This window comes from Hyla sarda, chromosome 3 (assembly GCF_029499605.1).
Source record: "Hyla sarda isolate aHylSar1 chromosome 3, aHylSar1.hap1, whole genome shotgun sequence".
Taxonomy (NCBI): Eukaryota; Metazoa; Chordata; class Amphibia; order Anura; family Hylidae; genus Hyla; species Hyla sarda.
Genome location: NC_079191.1, coordinates 68,270,458 through 68,289,262, shown reverse-complemented (window position 1 = coordinate 68,289,262; position 18,805 = coordinate 68,270,458). Strand labels below are relative to the sequence as shown.

Below are 18,805 nucleotides of genomic sequence, written 5' to 3'. Positions count from 1 at the left end.
TTTATAATACACAAATTTTTCTTTTTTTTTTTTTTACATTTTAATGCATATCGAATAAATAGACATGTTTCAATTCTTTATTTAACTGCCTTGTTTGGGAGCTGGAGGCAACCTTTTTTGTCTACCAAGGATATATTACCTGACTCAGTGAGGCACACTGTTCTCCCTTGTCTACTTTTCTCTTTATGGCTGGCTGCACACTGGGATAGCTCAGGACGGATGGTGGGACATATATTGGACAACTAAAATCTACTGTTTCCAGAAATGAAAAATAAAAAAAGTTTTGTTTTTGTGGTGGCCCAGTACAGGAGTTGCACCCCTGTACCCTTGCTGCCCTGTCAGGCAGCCTCCATACAGTGACCCCTGGGCCCCCCTGCACCTGTACCCTATGTATTTTCCTAAGTGCCTGTGTTGTATAGTGTATTACATATAAAATGTGTTATGCCTTTAAGATCTGTTGTCATGTCATTGTAACCCAGAATGGTACCAGTGACATGTAACCTACAGGGTGACCTATGGGACCCCTCAGAGTCTCCCCCCCATATAAGCCCTGGGTGGAGCCTCTGTTCTCTCTCTTTCTGCTTAGCTGAGTTGCAGTAAGGTCAAGTCCTGTTAAAGTGTGTCTGGAGTCCAGAAGAGGCGTAAAGTCTACCACGCAGCCACGGATCCACAAGTCCACTACCGCAGAGGTCCAAGTAAAAACCTGGGAAGCTACAAACGGGCTATAGTCAGTCTCAGTCAAGTCAGTCCAAGTCAATCTGTCTCAAGTCAGCGTGGCTCTGCAGCAAGTTGTCCCAGTCCACCATAAGTCCCATCAAGTCCTGCAGTCTCAGAAGTCACTGATCACCTCTGTGGGCCTAGCCAAGCTGTATAGACTGTTACATCTGTCTGACTCAGTAAAGCTTCCGTTGTTCTGTAACTCTCCGTCAGAGTCATTGTTTGCCCCAGTGCCTTGCCTAGGACCCAGCGGCCTACCTTCGGGTGGTGAAGCGGTTAAACTATGCCCTGGCGTCACGAACACAAGGGGTTAATGTCATCTGCCCCTAGGGTAATTCCATCTTCCCTGCATCACACCCCCACCACATTTTACTTGCCTTATATGGTCTAGGAATATCCGGTTGCTTAATCTTCATATATATGAGGCCAGCAATTGTAGTTCCGTAGAACAGCCAGGCTGTGAAACTGACAGCAAGCAATACATAACAGGAGTTATAAAACAATATAAATTATCTGTGACATTACATGGTAGGGACATATATTGTAAGTGATGTTACTTGACCATGTTTAGTCACATGACACATAATTAGAAACCAATGTGCAAGGCATGTCTGCTAGAAGGCTCTCCAGAATGAAGCCTGAGAAATCAGCCTTGGTAGGATGACAAGGGCTTTGTTTACTGCTGCTTGAACATATACATCTGTATGAGAAGGTTACTGCTTAGGGGGAAACTGTATACTGCTGGGGTGTATATGCAATGCCTAAATGGGATATGAAATGCATGCAAGGGATTACTGCTGTGGGGGATATGAGATGTCTGAAGGCGATTACTACTGTGGAAATATCATGGGCCTAAAAAATTGATTACTTGTGGGGACAGAATTAAATATTGAAAGTGATTGCTGCTGCGATGGGGGGGAATGAAATGTGAGCCCCGAATGAGATTACTGTTACTGTTTCTGAGGATGAGATGTTACACATGCATATGATTACTGATGGGAGTAAAAAAAAGTGATCCCTGAATGTGATTACTGCTAAGCGCATATGATGTGAACTCTGAATGTAAACCCAATACACTGGGTTATAGTGTGAAAGAACATCTTTACCAAGATACCAAGAGGGGTCACTAACTTAAATACTTTCAATATATGCAGTTCTGGCAATGTAATCTTCAGCTGTATATCACTTTAGTGTGCATTGGAGGCAGGTGAACTGGCTCACCCAGCTCCCCTGCCTCCTCCATATTCTCCATCTGTCCTGTTCCCCATCATAATTATGTCAATGAATGGTGCAGGTAAGTGCACAGAGAGCAGAGCACTCACACATGGAATTCATCAGCATATAATGACAGTGGCGGATAGAAAATATGGAGGAGGCTGAGGAGCTGGGTGGGCCTGCTCCCTACCTCCAGTGTGTGCTGGAAGTTAACAGTGCCAGAAATTTGCATATGCTGAATGGATTTAAGTAAGTTTTAAGATTTAAGACCCGCACCCTACCCCGGTATATTGGGTTTAGTGCGGGTGAACAGGGTGTCAGATTCTCTTTAAAGGAAAACTGTCAGCTTTTTACCCCTGCACTAACCAGCAGTACTGACTGGTAGTAAGGGGGACGCTGATCAGTTTGGTCGTTACCGTGCCCGGATCCCCTGCGCCGTTCGGTCATAATCTTCTAATTTTGGAATATGCAAATGAGGTGCAAACTTGCACCGGTTGGGCTAACTGGCCCTCTGGCGTCAGTGCTGCCGGCTGCAGTGCCGCCTAGCTCATCAATATTCCTTGAGCTGGGCGGCGCTGCGGCAAGTGGCACTGACGTCAGAGTGCCAGTTAGCCTGGCCGGTGCAAGTTAGCACCTCATTTGCATACTCCGAAAATAGAAAATTACGGCCGAACGGCGCAGCGGATCCGGGCACGGTAAGGACCAAACTGATGAGCGTCCCCCGCACTACCAGCCAGTACCACTGGTTAGTGCGGGGGAGAAAGCTGACAGTTTTCCTTTAAGGGGGACCAGTCAGATACTTAAAATATCTATTAAGTAAATACAGTACTTTGATTCTCCATAGATAACTGGGGTTTGTTCCAATTCACAGTGTGACTTCGTGACTGTCTGGGGAATGGTAATATCCAATGACAATTTACAGACACGGTACAATGCTGACAGCTCTGCTTTCTATATATAAGAACATGCACCAACCTGAATAAACTGACAATACTACTGAAGTCCCCAGGAATTATCATTATTATTGACATGAAGCACGTGAAGATGAGGGCAGGAGATGGTGTTAAACGCTTCACGTGGACCATGGAGAGAGCATCTGGCTATGAAATAAAAAAAAATGCTTTAAATGTAAATAAATAAATAAAAGTTTAAATAAATAAATAAAATTAGGTTAAACAGAATAATAAAATTAAGATAATTTTCAGTAAAAAAGAGTTCAAAGTTTGCAAATTGGGGACAGGATTTCTTGCAGGGATTTTCACCTCAGAATGCACAATACATATGTCTGAGGAATATTTGGGCCATATAATATTAGGGCAAATTTAGCAAAACCCCATATTTTTAAAAGTATTTTAGGCACTTTTAGCACCTACCTTTTATTGACAAGGCTGTAGACATCCTGCATGAATGCCATCTTTCACCCCAAAATATGTACGCTAGCTATACAATGGTATACAAATGAAAAAAGTTACACTATGTTGCTAGTAGGGATGAGCAAATCGAATCTGACGAATTTGTTACAAATTTCAGAAAATATTCACTTCGCAACGAATCCGAATATTGCTGCGATTCGATCGCATGAATCGCTTCATTAAACTCCATATAGTGTAGTCCAGGCTCCAGGGCATCTAAAATGGTGGATCGACATGTGAGGACATGGGGCAAGAAATCCTGGGAAGGCGGGTAGGCGGGATGACCCTGAATCACATGCAGCATGCAGCCTATCAGCAGCCATTCACCCCTGTGATGTCACAGCCCTATATAATTGGCAGCCATTTTGCGGCCAGTCACTTCAGCGTTTTATTTCAGAGAGAGCGTTCACTGCAGGGAGAGATAGAGCATTGTGTGTGTTGCATAGAAAAATAGCTTAACAGCAGCAATTCACCACAAGCCCAAATCACTGCAGAAAAGCACTGACAGAGAGAGAGAGAAAGAACACTTTTGGGTGTAATACACAGCGACTCCACTGCTGCAGTGGTGTACAGCAACTCTAAAGCTTAAAGGGGCCAGTTAGGCAGAGCAGTAAAAGCCATTGTCACCTGCTATTAGTACCGGGCTCTACTACACAGCAATTCTGTACTGCTGCAGTTGGTTGTAAAACAACTGTAAAGCTAACAGGGGCCAGTTAGGGTGAGCACGAAAAGCCATAGACACCTGATTTCAGTACCGAATACAGGTTGCATAGCGGAGCTTATTGTCTTCTCATAAGTGTAACCTGTGCGTACATAGGTGATGTACGTTTTTTTTACTGTGAAAGGCCAGCCAAAGCCACACCTTTGTTTCTGTAGCCTTATACAGTTTTAAGTGGAGCGTATTGTCCACCTCTCATAAGTTTAAACTGTAGGTACACCTACATGGTGTACGTTTTTTTTTTCCTGAAAAACTAATTGGGCCTAGTTACTGTGAAAGGCCAGCCAAAACTACACCCTTGTTTCTGTAGACTTTTACAGTTTTAAGCTGAGCATTTTGTCCAGCTCTCATAAGTGTAAAGTGTACGTACACCTACGTGGTGTCCATTTTTTTTCCTGGAAAAATAATTTGGACCTAATCACTGTGAAAGGCCAGCCAAAGTCACACCCTTGTTTCTGTAGCCTTATACAGTTTTAAGCTGAGCGTATTGTCCAGCTCTCATAAGTTTAAACTGTAGGTACACCTACGTGGTGTACAGTTTTTTTTTCCTGAAAAACGAATTTGGGCCTAGTTACTATGAAAGGCCAGAAAAAACTACACCCTTATTTCTGTTGCCTTATACAGTTTTAACTCCTTAAGGACGTAGGGCGTACCTGTACGCCCTACGCCCGGTCCCGGTATTTAAAACGATGTGACCCCGCATCATACCGGGTCGGACCCGGCGGCAAATGATAGACGGGACCCTGGGCTAATAGTGTGCGGCACCGATCGTTGTGCCGCACGCTATTAACCCTTTAGACGCGGCGATCAAAGTTATTCACTGCGTCTAAAATGAAAGTAAAAGCTTCCCAGCAGCTCAGTCGGGCTGATCGGGACTATCGCAATAAAATCACGATGTCCCGATCAGCTAGGACGCGAGCGGAGGTCCTCTTACCTTGCTCCGTCGCGTCTGATCGGCGTTTCATTGCTCCAAGTCTGAGCTACAGGCTTGAGCAATCGAGCCCCTAGAACTCTGATCCATGCAAAGCTATGCCTTTGCAGGGATCAGGGTAAAAGATCAGTGTGTGCAGTGTTATAGGTCCCTATGGGAGCTATAACACTGCAAAAGAACGTGAAAAAAAAAGTTGATAAAGGTCATTTAAGACATTCCCTAACACAATCACTCCCCTTTTCCCATGAAAAAAAACCAGTGTAAATAAAAGCCCCCAAAAGTTACATTTTTTCTTCACTTTTGTCACACAATACATTTTTTTCCCGTTTCGCTGTGGATTTTGTGGTAAAATGACTAATGTCACTGCAAAGTAGAATTGGCAAAAAATAAGCCATCATATGGAATTTTATGTGCAAAATTGAAAGCGTTATGATTTTTAGAAGGTGATGAGGAAAAAATGAAAATGCAAAAATGGAAAAACCCTGCTTCCTTAAGGGGTTAAGCTGAGCGTATTGTCCAGCTCTCATTAGTGTAAACTGTAGGTACACCTACATGGTGTACGTTTTCTTTTCTTTTTTTTACTGAAAAACTAATTTGGGCCTAGTTACTATGAAAGGCCAGCCAAAGCTACACCCTTGTTTCTGTAGCCTTATACAGTTTGTAATGGAGCGCATATACAGCCTAATACAGTTTTAAGCTGAGCGTATTGTCCAGCACTCATAAGTGTAAGCTGTAGGTACACCTACGTGGTGTAAGTTTTATTTTTTTCCTGAAAAACTCATTTGGGCCTAGTTACTGTGAAAGGCCAGCCAAAGCTACACCCTTGTTTCTGTAGCTTTATACAGTTTTAAGCTGAGCGTATTGTCCAGCTCTCATAAGTGTAAAGTGTACGTACACCTACGTGGTGTACGTTCTTTTTTCCTGAAAAACTCATTTGGGCCTAGTTACTGTGAAAGGCCAGCCAAAGCTACACCCTTGTTTCTGTAGCTTTATACAGTTTTAAGCTAAGCGTATTGTCTAGCTCTCATAAGTGTAAACTGTAGGTCTACCTACATGCTGAGCATGAGGAGAACATATATTGGCAGAATGAGACAGCCTGGCATCAGAATGAGAAAAACATATGGTGGCAGAATGAGACAGCCTGGAGCTGGCATTAGCATGAGAAGAACATATGGTGGCAGAATGAGACAATCTGGAGGTGGCATCAAGTCCTGAAAGTGAACCGGTGACAGAGTGGGGTGGTGGGTGGCAATACCAGTACCCCGTGACAAAGGTAGGTGAAAAAAGGAGAGCTTGGCATCAGGCAGGTGGCAGGATCAGAATAGTAGTTGAGGTAGTTGGGCAGAAGAAAACGGCCTCTTATGGTAAAAGTGTTAGTGTGCACAAGTAAGTATTGAGGATATGCATTACGTAAAACTTAACTTATAACAATATTCTTAGGATAAGCTCCAGGCTGTCTCATTTTGCCACCATAAGTGTCATTCAACTACTATATGGTCTCCTCTTGCTGCCACCAACTCCAGACTGTGTCATTCTGCCAGATTACGGTCTCCTCACTCTACTGCCACCTTCAGGCTGTGTCACTGTGCCGTATGTGGTCTCCTCATGCCGCTGGCACATTAAATAAAACTTTTTAGGTTGATCTATTTGAAATCTTCAATTTAAATGTTAAAAAAATCTTTAATCTTCTCAATTGTGAGGACTTAGGGTCTCCTCATGCCGCCGCCACCTCCACGCTGTGTCATTCTGCTACCAAATGGTCTCTTCATACTGATGCCACCTCTAGGCTCTGTCATTGTGCCGCTCTGCGACAGTGATTCTAATAGTGATGCCTCTAATCTGCATGCCATACTGTATAACAGTATTATTTCACAAACACAGCACACTCACTATGTGCATTACAGCAAGACAAAGTGTTCAACACCCCTATTGAGGCTATCTGTAGCCCAGGAATAGCTGTTTTTAATAGCAATTCGCCGCAAATCAAATTTTTCGGAAAATTTGGCAAACCGGACGAATTGAATTTTTACAAAATTTTCTCATCTCTAGTTGCTACTATATATCAGGATTAGTGATGTTGTGAACATAAAATTTTCCGTTCCCGAACGTGCGAACGGGGTGAACAGCCATAGACTTCAATAGGCAGGTGAATTTTAAAACCCACATGGACTTTTTCTGGCCACAATAGTGATGGAAAAGTTGTTTAAAGGGGACTAACACCTGTACTGTGGCATGCCGGAGGGGGATCCATGGCAAAACTCCCATGGAAAATTACATAGTTGATGCAGAGTCCGGTTTTAATCCATAAAGGGCATAAATCACCTAACATTCCTACATTGTTTGGAATAACGTGCTTAAGGTGTGTTAAGTAGTACTATTCCTATCAGTTTAATCCCTGTTACATCCCTTATCAGGGGACGTGTATAGGGCATTGATTTTAGGACCCGGGAGATGGAAAAAGATGCTTGGTCGGACCTCCTACTTCAAATTTGGGGCACTGCGCGTGCAATGTAATGTGCGACCAGATAGGAGTGGTGTGTTAAGTAGTACAATTTCTATCAGTTTAATCCCTGTTAGGTGCCTTTTTTTTGGTTTGGTTTTAGAAGCCACATTACGGCACCAGAAGCCAGAAAAATTATGCATGTACACATGGCTGAAAAATTTGGTATTGTTGCAGCCGCTGCTGAAGCAGCGGCCATAAAAATTTATGTTTGTTTCCCAGGCAGAAAGTGCCCTAAAACATTGCGGCTTGAACCCTAGTTGGTGGCGGATAAGTCGCGAAAGTCATCCAGCATTCAGAGGTAAAATACAGCAGCGTGTGGACCATTTTTAGCTCAAGGCAGCTCATCTCATCAGGCCTTTTTTACTCGAATGTATCGCCCACTGTCAGTCCCTTCGGGATCCATCCCTCATTCATTTTAATAAAGGTGAGGTAATGTAGACTTTTTTGACCTAGACGACTTCTCTTCTCAGTGACAATACCTCCTGCTGCACTGAAGGTCCTTTCTGACAGGACACTTGAAGCGGGGCAGGCCAGAAGTTCTATCGCAAATTGGGATAGCTCAGGCTACAAGTCAAGCTGGCACACCCAGTAGTCAAGGGGTTCATCGCTCCTCAGAGTGTCGATATCTGTGGTTAAGGCCAGGTAGTCTGCTACCTGTCAGTCAAGTCATTCTCTGAGGGTGGACCCCGAAGGGCTGTGGCGATGCGTAGGACTTAAAAAGCTCTGCATGTCCTCCAACAACAACATGTCTGTAAAGCATCCTGTCCTTGCCAGCGTGGTCGTGGGAGGAGTAGGATGAATTTCACCTCTTCCCCTGTTAGATTCCAATTGTGCTGTGACATGACCCTTATACGCTGTGTAAAGAATACTTTTTAATTTATTTTGGACCTGCTGCATCCTTTCCGCCTTGCAGTAATTAGGTAACATTTCAGGCACTTTCTGCTTATACTGGGGGTCTAGTAGCGTGGACACCCAGTACAGGTCGTTCTCCTTCAGCCATTTTATACAAGGGTCCCTCAACAGGCACAACAGCATGAAAGACCCCATTTGCACAAGGTTGGATGCCGAGCTACTCATGTCCCGTTCCTCATCTTCAGTGATCTCACGGAAGGTATGTTCTTCCCCCCAGCCACGTACAACAACACGGGTACCAGTTAGGTGACAACGAGCACCCTGGGATGCCTGTTGTGGTTGGTCTTCCTCCTCCTCCTCAAAGCCACATTCCTCCTCCGACTCCTCTTCCTCACTATCCTCTTCCAGCATTGCCGCAGGTCCAGCAAGCGATGCTGATAAGGCTGTTTCTGGTGGTGATGGTGACCACAACTCTTCCTCTTCAAGCTCATCTACGGCCTGATCCAGCACTCTTCGCAGGGCACGCTCCAGGAAGAAAACAAATGATATGATGTCGCTGATGGTGCCTTCAGTACGACTGACTAGGTTTGTCACCTCCTCAAAAGGACGCATGAGCCTACAGGCATTGCGCATGGGCCTCCAGTAACGAGGCAAAAAAATTTCCAGCTCCCCAGAGGCTGTCTTAGCACCCCGGTCAAACAAATACAGCTTTTTCTTGTTGGAGCAGGTGGTCGAACATTAGGAGTGTTGAATTCCAACGTGTCAGGCTGACGCAAATCAAGCGCCAAACTGGCATGTTGTTTCACCGGCAGCTGTCAGCAGGTTTACCCAATGCGCAGTGTAGGTGATATACCTGCCCTGACCATGCTTTGCAGGCCAGGTATCAGTGCTCAGATGGACCCTTGCCCCAACACTGTATGCCAGAGATGCCATTACTTCCTTTTGCACAATCGAGTACAGGTTGGGGATTGCCTTTTGTGCAAAGAAATTTCTTCCACACCTTCCACTGTGGTGTCCCAATAGCTACAAATTTTTTGAACACCTCAGACTCCACCAGCTTGTATGGTAAAAGCTGGCGGGCTAAGAGTTCAGACAAGCCAGCTGTCAGACGCCGGGGCTGACTTTGTGACATTGGCTTCTTACGCTCAAACATGTCCTTGACAGACACCTGACTGTGGGCAGATGAGCAGGAACTGCTCAAGGCGAGAGAAAGAGAGGCGGATGGTTGAGAGGAGGCAAGGAGGACAGCAGTGGTTGACGTGGCTGAAGATGCTGCACCAGGAGGAGGATGACGGCTTTGAGTTTGTGTGCTGCTTGTACCTCATGTGTTGATCCCAAAGGCGTTTGTGATGTGAGATCATGTACCTTCGCAAAGCAGTTGTACCTAGGTGGATGTTGGACTTCCCACGACTCAGTTTCTTTTGGCACAGGTTGCAAATGGCATCGCTGTTGTCAGAGGCAGACACAGATGTGATAGCCTGGGGGATGTAGGGTATGGGGAGTGTAGCTGTGATGTTATTAAAGGGTGCTTGTTAACCCTTGCTATTCGTGACGCCAGGGTGGGGGCTCCTCAGTATAGCTTTTTCCTACCGCCGCCATTCCCAGGAACAATAGGGAGGTAGATAATAATAGATTGTCCACAACCGGAGAATTGCTGTAACAGTATTAACTTTTACTGAAGATTTTCTGCAAGCTTCAATCATATAACAGTCTCTTAGCATAACTACGGCTTTCTCTGGAGATTGACAATGGTTGGGACTTTAGCATTTAGAGTTACATAGTTACATAGTTAGTACGGTCGAAAAAAGACATATGTCCATCAAGTTCAACCAGGGAATTAAGGGGTAGGGGTGTGGCGCGATATTGGGGAAGGGATGAGATTTTATATTTCTTCATAAGCATTAATCTTATTTTGTTCCAGGAATGTATCTAATCCTGTTTTAAAGCTGTTAATTGTTCCTGCTGTGACCAATTCGTCAGGTAGATTGTTCCATAAGTTCACAGTCCTCACGGTAAAGAAGGCGTGTCGCCCCTTGAGACTAAACTTTTTCTTCTCCAGACGGAGGGAGTGCCCCCTCGTCCTTTGGGGGGGTTTAACCTGGAACAGTTTTTCTCCATATTTTTTGTATGGGCCATTAATATACTTATATACGTTTATCATATCCCCCCTTAAACGTCTCTTCTCAAGACTAAACAATTGTAACTCCTTTAATCGCTCCTCATAGCTAAGATGTTCCATTCCCCATATTAGTTTAGTCGCGCGTCTCTGCACCCTTTCCAACTCCGCAGTGTCCCTTTTATGGACAGGTGCCCAAAACTGAACAGCATATTCCAGGTAAGGCCGTACCAATGATTTATAAAGGGGGAGTATTATGTCCCTGTCCCTTGAGTCCATGCCTCTTTTGATACATGACAATATCCTGCCGGCTTTGGAAGCAGCAGCCTGACATTGCATGCTATTCTGTAGTCTGTGATCTACAAGTACACCCAGATCCTTCTCTACCAGTGACTCTGCCAGTTTAATCCCCCCTAAGACATACGATGCATGCAGGTTATTAGTACCCAGATGCATAACTTTACATTTATCCACATTGAACCTCATTTGCCAAGTGGATGCCCAGACACTTAGTCTATCCAAGTCATCTTGTAACTTATGCACATCCTCTATAGACTGTACTGTGCTACAAAGCTTGGTGTCATCTGCAAAGATAGAAACAGAGCTGTTAATATCATCCTCTATATCATTAATAAATAAATTAAACAACAGCGGGCCCAGTACAGAACCTTGGGGTACACCACTAATAACCGGGGACCAATCAGAGTACGAATCATTGACCACCACTCTCTGGGTACGATCCATGAGCCAGTGTTCAATCCAGTTACAAACTAAAATTTCCAAACCCAAAGACCTTAACTTACCTGTCAGACGTCTATGAGGGACAGTATCAAATGCTTTAGCAAAATCCAGAAACACTGTATCCACAGCCATTCCTCTGTCAAGGCTTCTACTCACCTCTTCATAAAAGCAAATTAGATTGGTTTGACAATTTCTATCCTTAGTAAACCCATGCTGGCTATCACTTATAATACAATTATCCCCTATGTATTCCTGTATGTAATCCCTTATAAGTCCTTCAAACAATTTACCCACAATGCACGTTAAACTTACCGGTCTATAGTTTCCTGGGGAAGACCTAGAGCCCTTTTTGAAGATTGGCACCACATTCGCCTTGCGCCAGTCCCTTGGCACAATTCCAGACACCAGAGAATCTCTAAATATCATGAACAGGGGTACAGATATTACTGAACTTACCTCTCTAAGAACTCTTGGGTGTAGTCCATCCGGTCCTGGGGATTTGCTTACATTTATATCACTTAACTTACCTTGTACCATCTCTACATTAAGCCAGTTCAGTACATTACATGATGTGTTACCAGCACTGACCTGGCCAATGTCAGCTCCTTCTTCCATAGTGTATACAGAACTAAAGAACCCATTCAGTAGCTCCGCCTTCTCTTGATCGCCTGTGACAACCTCCCCATTATCATTATTAAGGGGTCCTACATGCTCTGTCCTTGTTTTTTTTGCATTTATATGTCTAAAAAAATATTTAGGATTAGTTTTGCTTTCTTTGGCCACCTGTCTCTCATTTAGAATTTTTGCTGTTTTTATTACATTTTTACAGATTCTATTAAGCTCCTTGTACTGATTAAATGTTATAGCTGACCCATCAGATTTGTATTTTTTGAAGGCTATTTTTTTGTTTTTTATTGCTCTTTTAACATCATGTGTCAGCCATGTAGGATTTAGTTTTAATCGTTTATATTTGTTCCCCTTTGGTATATATTTAGCTGTATAGTTATTTAGAGTTGATTTAAAGATGTCCCATTTACCTTCTGTATCAGTATTTGAGAACACCTCCCCCCAGTCTATGTCCTGTAGTGCAGCCCTCAGCCCAGGGAAATTTGCCTTTTTAAAGTTATATGTTTTTGCCTTCCCCGCCTGTCTTTGTTTTCTACATTTTAAGTCAAAAGTAACTATATTGTGGTCGCTATTACCAAGGTTTTCCTGCACAGTTACATTACCAACCAGCTCTGCGTTGTTGGAAATGATCAGATCCAACAAGGCATCACTTCTTGTTGGGTCCTCCACAAACTGGCCCATAAAATTATCCTGCAATAAATTTAGGAATTGTCGCCCCTTTGTAGTTTTAGCAACCCCGGACCCCAATCTATATCTGGATAGTTAAAATCTCCCATTATTACCACTGTACCTGCCCGGGCGGCCCTCTCTATTTGTTTATGAAGCTGAACTTCTATCTCTTCAGTGATATTAGGGGGTCTGTAGATTACCCCAAATATTATTTTTTCAGTATTTCCCTCCTTTTGTAATTCTACCCACAGTGATTCCACATCCTCAGAATCATCACACACTATGGCATCGTTCACACTGACTTTCATACCACTTCTTACATACAGACAGACTCCACCACCTTTTCTGTTCATTCTATCCTTGCGAAACAGGCTAGTGCGTTGTTCCACTGGATTTAGTTGCGGTCCCGTAGTCCCGCTAGCATTAGCGGGGATTTAGATTTGAACTCACGGTTTTGGTTTCGATGAGGCCGGTAGTTGGTTAGGCCTAGCGAGTCTTTGAAAGTTGCGTAGAACCATCCTGGTAGTCCGGCATCCACGAGAGCAGCAACCCAAGTACACGATAATTGGATGCAGCTCCCTTATATGGGCAGGGGCTGGACTAATGCTAACTGGTCCGTACTGATGTCAATCACCATTACAAAGGTTTGTGGGTAACACGTGACTCAAGGACCTCCAAAGGTCCTCCAACAAACCATAGAGGTTACTAGCATGGTCACATGACCGAAGGTCCGGTGACGCTGAACAAGGTAAGTACTATACATTACTATAAAATATAGATATAATTATTAAATATATACATGCCTTATTATTAGAGATAGAATTAAGGAGAGGCGACTAGGGGCTGTCCCACCTGAGGAACCCTACCTGAACATAGTTACTCTGACTTTGGGGACCTCTGCACTAGGTACGGTATGCAATACGGTACCAGGACACCACAAACCCCCTTACTTAAGATAAGTCGGCCTCGACGTCAGTCCCCTAAGACAGAGGGATGAAGTGAAGGTCGGGTACAACATTATAAAGCTACTTAACATTTTCTTTGATGTACATACTGTTAAAGCGTGCGCTCCGGTCCCTGGACCGGAACGTCCGCCCCCTCAGCCTTCTGCCCCAGGATCCCGGCGTCTCCTGGTCAATCACACTGACCAGGAGCCCGGGTTCCCTTGTGTCGGGGACTCGGCTGCCGTGACGGCTGGCCCCCGTTCACGCGCCGCATCCCAGCTCCACTCACCTGGCTCCCCGCACCTTGCGCCGTCCTTCTCTGCCTCCCGGCGCGCGCGGCTCAGCTCTCTAGGGCGCGCGCGCGCCGCCTTCAGTAAATTTAAAGGGTCTGACCTCTGTTACGTCCGACTAAACTTGTCCCAGGGAAACTCTACCGTGGGCGACTACACCATTCAGTTTCGCACCTTAGCCTCAGAACTGAACTGGAACAATGATGCCCTTTGTGCCACATTCAAGAAGAGACTTAATAGTGAAGTAGAGGACGTTCTGGCTGCACGTGAACTACCTTCCACCCTTAGTGACCTCATCTTGCTGGCCACTAGAATCGACAAGCGTTTCGCCGAGAGACGGGAGGAACTTCTTCTAGAAAAAGGAAAAGCTCAACCTAGAGGCTACACTCGTCTGGCTCCCGTTTTCCAGCGTTCCACCTCAACCTCTTTCTGGGCCTCCCGCTGTGGAAGCCATGTAGGTGGATCGGTCACGCCTGACTCCGCAAGAACGAAGCCGTCGCAGAGACGAGAACCTATGTCTGTACTGCCCCAGTACTGAGCACTTCCTACGAGACTGTCCTCTCCGTCCACCACGTTCGGGAAACGCTCGCACCTAGCAAACGTGGGAGAGGCGTTGCTAGGTGTGGATTCCTCCTCTCCACGACTCATCATACCCTTGTCCTTGTTGTTCATCTCTTCCAAGTCCTCTTTCTCCGCTTCCGCCTTCTTGGATTCCGGTTCAGCTGGCAACTTCATTCATGCTTCCTTGGTTGACAAGTACCATATTCCAGTAACCCGTCTTCCTAAGCCGTTCCTCATTTCTACAGTTAACGGTGAGAGACTCTCTACCACGGTGCAGTTCCGTACCCAGCCTCTGCAGATGGACATTGGAATATCCCATACCGAAACCTTAGAGTTCTTTGTCCTCCCATTCTGCTCCCCCGAACTCCTCCTGGGTCTGCCGTGGCTACAACGACATTGTCCCGTCCTGAATTGGACCTCCGGTGAAATCCTGCGTTGGGGCTCCTCTTGTTCTGGCCGTTGTCTCAAGCCTCCTCCTGTCAAACAGGTCCCGCAAGTCGCTCCGCCTCCTGGTCTGCCCAAGCCGTACCATTCTTTTGCGGATGTCTTTTGCAAGAAGCAAGCTGAGGTCCTTCCTCCTCACAGACCTTATGACTGTCCTATTGACCTGGTGCCCGGTTCGACCCCACCACGGGGTAGGATCTATCCTCTCTCACCTCCTGAGACTCTTGCCATGTCTGACTATATTCATGAGAATCTAGAGAGAGGATTTATTAGAAAGTCTTCCTCCCCTGCTGGAGCCGGGTTTTTCTTTGTGACTAAGAAGGACGGTTCTCTCCGTCCCTGCATTGACTACAGAGAACTTAATAAGATCACCATCAAGAACCGTTATCCTCTGCCCCTGATCTCGGAACTGTTTGATCGCCTCCGAGGGGCAAAGATCTTCACCAAATTGGACCTACGAGGGGCCTATAATTTGATCCGCATCCGAGAGGGGGACGAGTGGAAGACCGCATTCAACACAAGGGACGGGCACTTTGAGTAACTGGTGATGCCCTTCAGCCTTTGTAATGCCCCTGCCGTCTTCCAGGAATTTGTCAACGACATCTTCAGAGACCTACTCTATACCTGCGTGGCCGTATACTTGGATGACATCCTAATCTTCTCCTCCAATTTGATTCAACATCGGGTCCATGTGCGTCAAGTTCTCACCTACCTTAGGAGCAATCGCCTATACGCCAAACTTGAGAAATGCCTTTTTGAACGGTCCTCCCTACCTTTACTGGGATACATTATCTCAGCCCAAGGACTTCAAATGGATCCAGACAAGCTCTCTGCGGTACTGGATTGGCCACGCCCCTCTGGACTCCGATCCATACAAAGATTTCTGGGCTTTGCTAATTACTACAGACAGTTTATTCTGCAGTATTCCACTCTCATGGCTCCTATCGTGGCTTTAACAAAAAAAGGAGCCAACCCAAAATCTTGGCCTTCTCAAGCCAGTCACTGAAAGCTGCCTTTGCCTCTGCACCGGTTCTCTCTAGGCCAGATTCCACCAAGCCCTTCTCTCTCGAAGTGATGCCTCCTCGGTGGGCGCTAGAGCTGTCCTTACCCAAAAGTCTCCCGGGACAAAACAGTAACTTGTGGCTTCTTTTCTAAAACATTCTCCCCCGCAGAGAGAAACTATTCGATTGGAGACAGAGAACTGCTGGCCGTTAAATTGGCACTGGAGGAATAGAGGCATTTACTCGAGGGCTCCTCACACCCTGTGAACATCTTCACTGATCACAAGAACTTGGCTTATCTCCAGTCCGCCCAGCGACTAAATCCCTGCCAAGCTCGATGGTCCTTGTTCTTCACCCGCTTTAATTTTGAAATCCATTTCCGTCCTGCAATCAAGAACATTAGAGCAGATGCTCTGTCTCGCTCTTCTGATGTAGTGGGCGATGAACTAACACCTCAACATATTATCCCACCTGAAAGGCTGATTGCCGTAGCTCCCGTGGATTGGAGTCTTCTTCCTCCCGGCAAATCTTATGTACCACCACGTCAGCGGTTGCAGGTACTCAAGTGGGGCCACTCTTCTCTTTTTGCCGGGCATCCAGGGATACAAAAATCCCTTCAGCTGATCTCCCAAAGATGCTGGTGGCCATCTCTGGAGAAAGATGTCTCGGACTTTGTCCACGCCTGTGTGATTTGCGCCCGGGATAAATCGCCCCGTCAGAAACCAGCGGGTCTTTTCTTGCCTCTGACCGTTCCTGCAAGGCCCTGGTCTTACATTGCCATGGACTTTGTTACTGACCTTCCCTCCTCCCATGGCATGGCTGTTATCTGGGTTGTGGTAGATCACTTCTCCAAAATGGCTCACTTTGTACCTCTCTCCAGTCTACCTTCTGCACCCATGTTAGCCAAACTATTCTTCCAACACATCTTCCGTCTCCATGGCCTCCCCAAACATATCGTCTCGGATCGTGGGGTACAATTTGTCTCCAAGTTCTGGAGGGCCCTTTGTGGGCAATTTGGGATCAAATTGGACTTCTCTTCTTCCTACCACCCTCAGTCCAACGGCCATGTAGAGCGGGTGAATCAAATTTTGGGCGGCTATCTGCGCCACTTTGTATCCTCCCGCCATGACAATTGGGTGGATCTCCTTCCCTGGGCAGAATTTTCTTACAATTACACACAATTCTCTGCTACTAACAAATCTCCTTTTTTTGTAGTTTTTGGCCGACATCCTCTTCCACCTCTGCCGCAGTCTTCCACCCCTTCTTCTGTACCTGCTGTTGACAATCTAGTACTGGACTTTTTCACCATCTGGCATGATACTCAAACGGCTCTCCTCAAGGCATCTTCTTGTATGAAGGTCCAAGCCGACAAGAGATGCAGAGCTCCTCCGGAATTCCGCCCAGGTGACAAGGTTTGGCTCTTCTCGAAATACATCCGATTCAAGGTTCCAAGCTACAAGTTGGGTCCAAGCTACTTGGGACCCTACAAAATCAAGAGTCGGATTAATCAGGTCTCCTACCAGCTCCATCTCACTCCCTCCCTCCGAATCCATAACTCTTTCCATGTCTCCCTTCTTAAACCTGCTGTCTTCAACCATTTCTCTCCCAAGCCTTTTTCTCCCACCCCTGTTGCCGGTACCTCCGATATTTTTTCTGTTAAGGAGATCTTGGCGACCAAGATCTCTCGGGGGAAAAGATTTTTTCTGGTGGATTGGGAGGGTTGCGGTCCTGAGGAGAGGTCTTGGGAGCCTGATGAGAATATCTTGGACTGCAGTCTCATTCTCTCTTTTCTGGGCACCAAGAAGAGGGGGAGTCCGTCCCCGGACTGGAGCATCCGCCCCCTTGGCCTTCTGCCCCGGGATCCTGGCGTCTCCCGGTCAGTCACACTGACCGGGAGCCCGGGTTCCCTTGTGTCAGGGACGCGGCTGCCGGGACGGCTGGCCCCCGTTCACGCGCCGCGTCCCAGCTCCACTCACCTGGCTCCCCGCTCCTTGCGCCGTCCTTCTCTGCCTCCCGGCGCCCGCGGCTCCGCTCTCTAGGACGCGCACGCTACCTTCAGTAAATTTAAAGGGCCAGCGCACCGGTAATTGGTGCGCTGGTTCCTCACTTCCCCTGCCTTCCCTATAAAAGGCACCTTCCCCTTCCTGCTCTTTGCGGATCTTTGTGCCCTAGTGCCTCTGAGAAAGCGTTCCTATTGTGTGTATTGCCTTGCCTGTTGCCGAACCCGTTGCTACCGCCTACTCGCCTGTGAACCCTTGCCGCCTACCCTGACCTCTGCTACGTCCGACTACGCTCCTGTGTACCACGCCATATCAGCTGCCTGAGAGGTTGAGTTGCTACTGGAGGATACGACCTGGTGGTTACTGCCGCAGCAAGACCATCCCGCCTTGCGGTGGGCTCTGGTGAAAACCAGTAACCACTTAGAACCGGTCATCTGGTACAACCCGCGCCATCGCCTCTCTGGTCCAGAGGATCCACTACCAGTCCTGCCGGTTCGTGACACATTCATTGATTTTGGTAAACTCACGAACAGAGTTGTTGGTTCATGAATTTAGTAACAGGATGATATTATGCACATGAGATACATCCTACTTAACATTTTTCCTAAGCTCACTAGACAATTCAAATCTCACTGTATATTTTTGCCATGTTAGCTACCTGTTTAGTACACTGAGGGTATATTGGCTTGCCTGAGGCTTTCTACCAATAAGACTGGCTACTAGGGTCTATTGGCTATACGCTCCTATCCCTAGAACACAAGAGATAAACCTTCCCTATGTTACCTTTAATTACGTGTATAATTTTTAGCTTGCAAGAGCACCTACTGGCCAGGCCAGACATCTCGCACTCGTATAAAAGAGAAGAAAGTTAGTGTACGTAACAGTGGCAGGAATTGCAAAATAACATTAGATACAATTCACAAAGCTTTTACTTGAGTGTGAGATATATTTGCTTGTTTATTTTTGGGTGTACTAAGTTTAAGTGAGGTAAGTACACTTGAGTGATTGTTTTTTTTTCTTTGGTACTTTGTGTGTAGGACTATGTGTAAGGTCAGTCTTTATAC

The 18,805-nt window shown here is 46.0% G+C and overlaps 1 pseudogene; it reads right to left on the bottom strand.

Annotated features, from left to right (window-relative positions):
• The window catches only part of LOC130361381 (b(0,+)-type amino acid transporter 1-like), a 54,926-nt pseudogene that overhangs the window by 368 nt on the left and 35,753 nt on the right, over window positions 1–18,805 (bottom strand).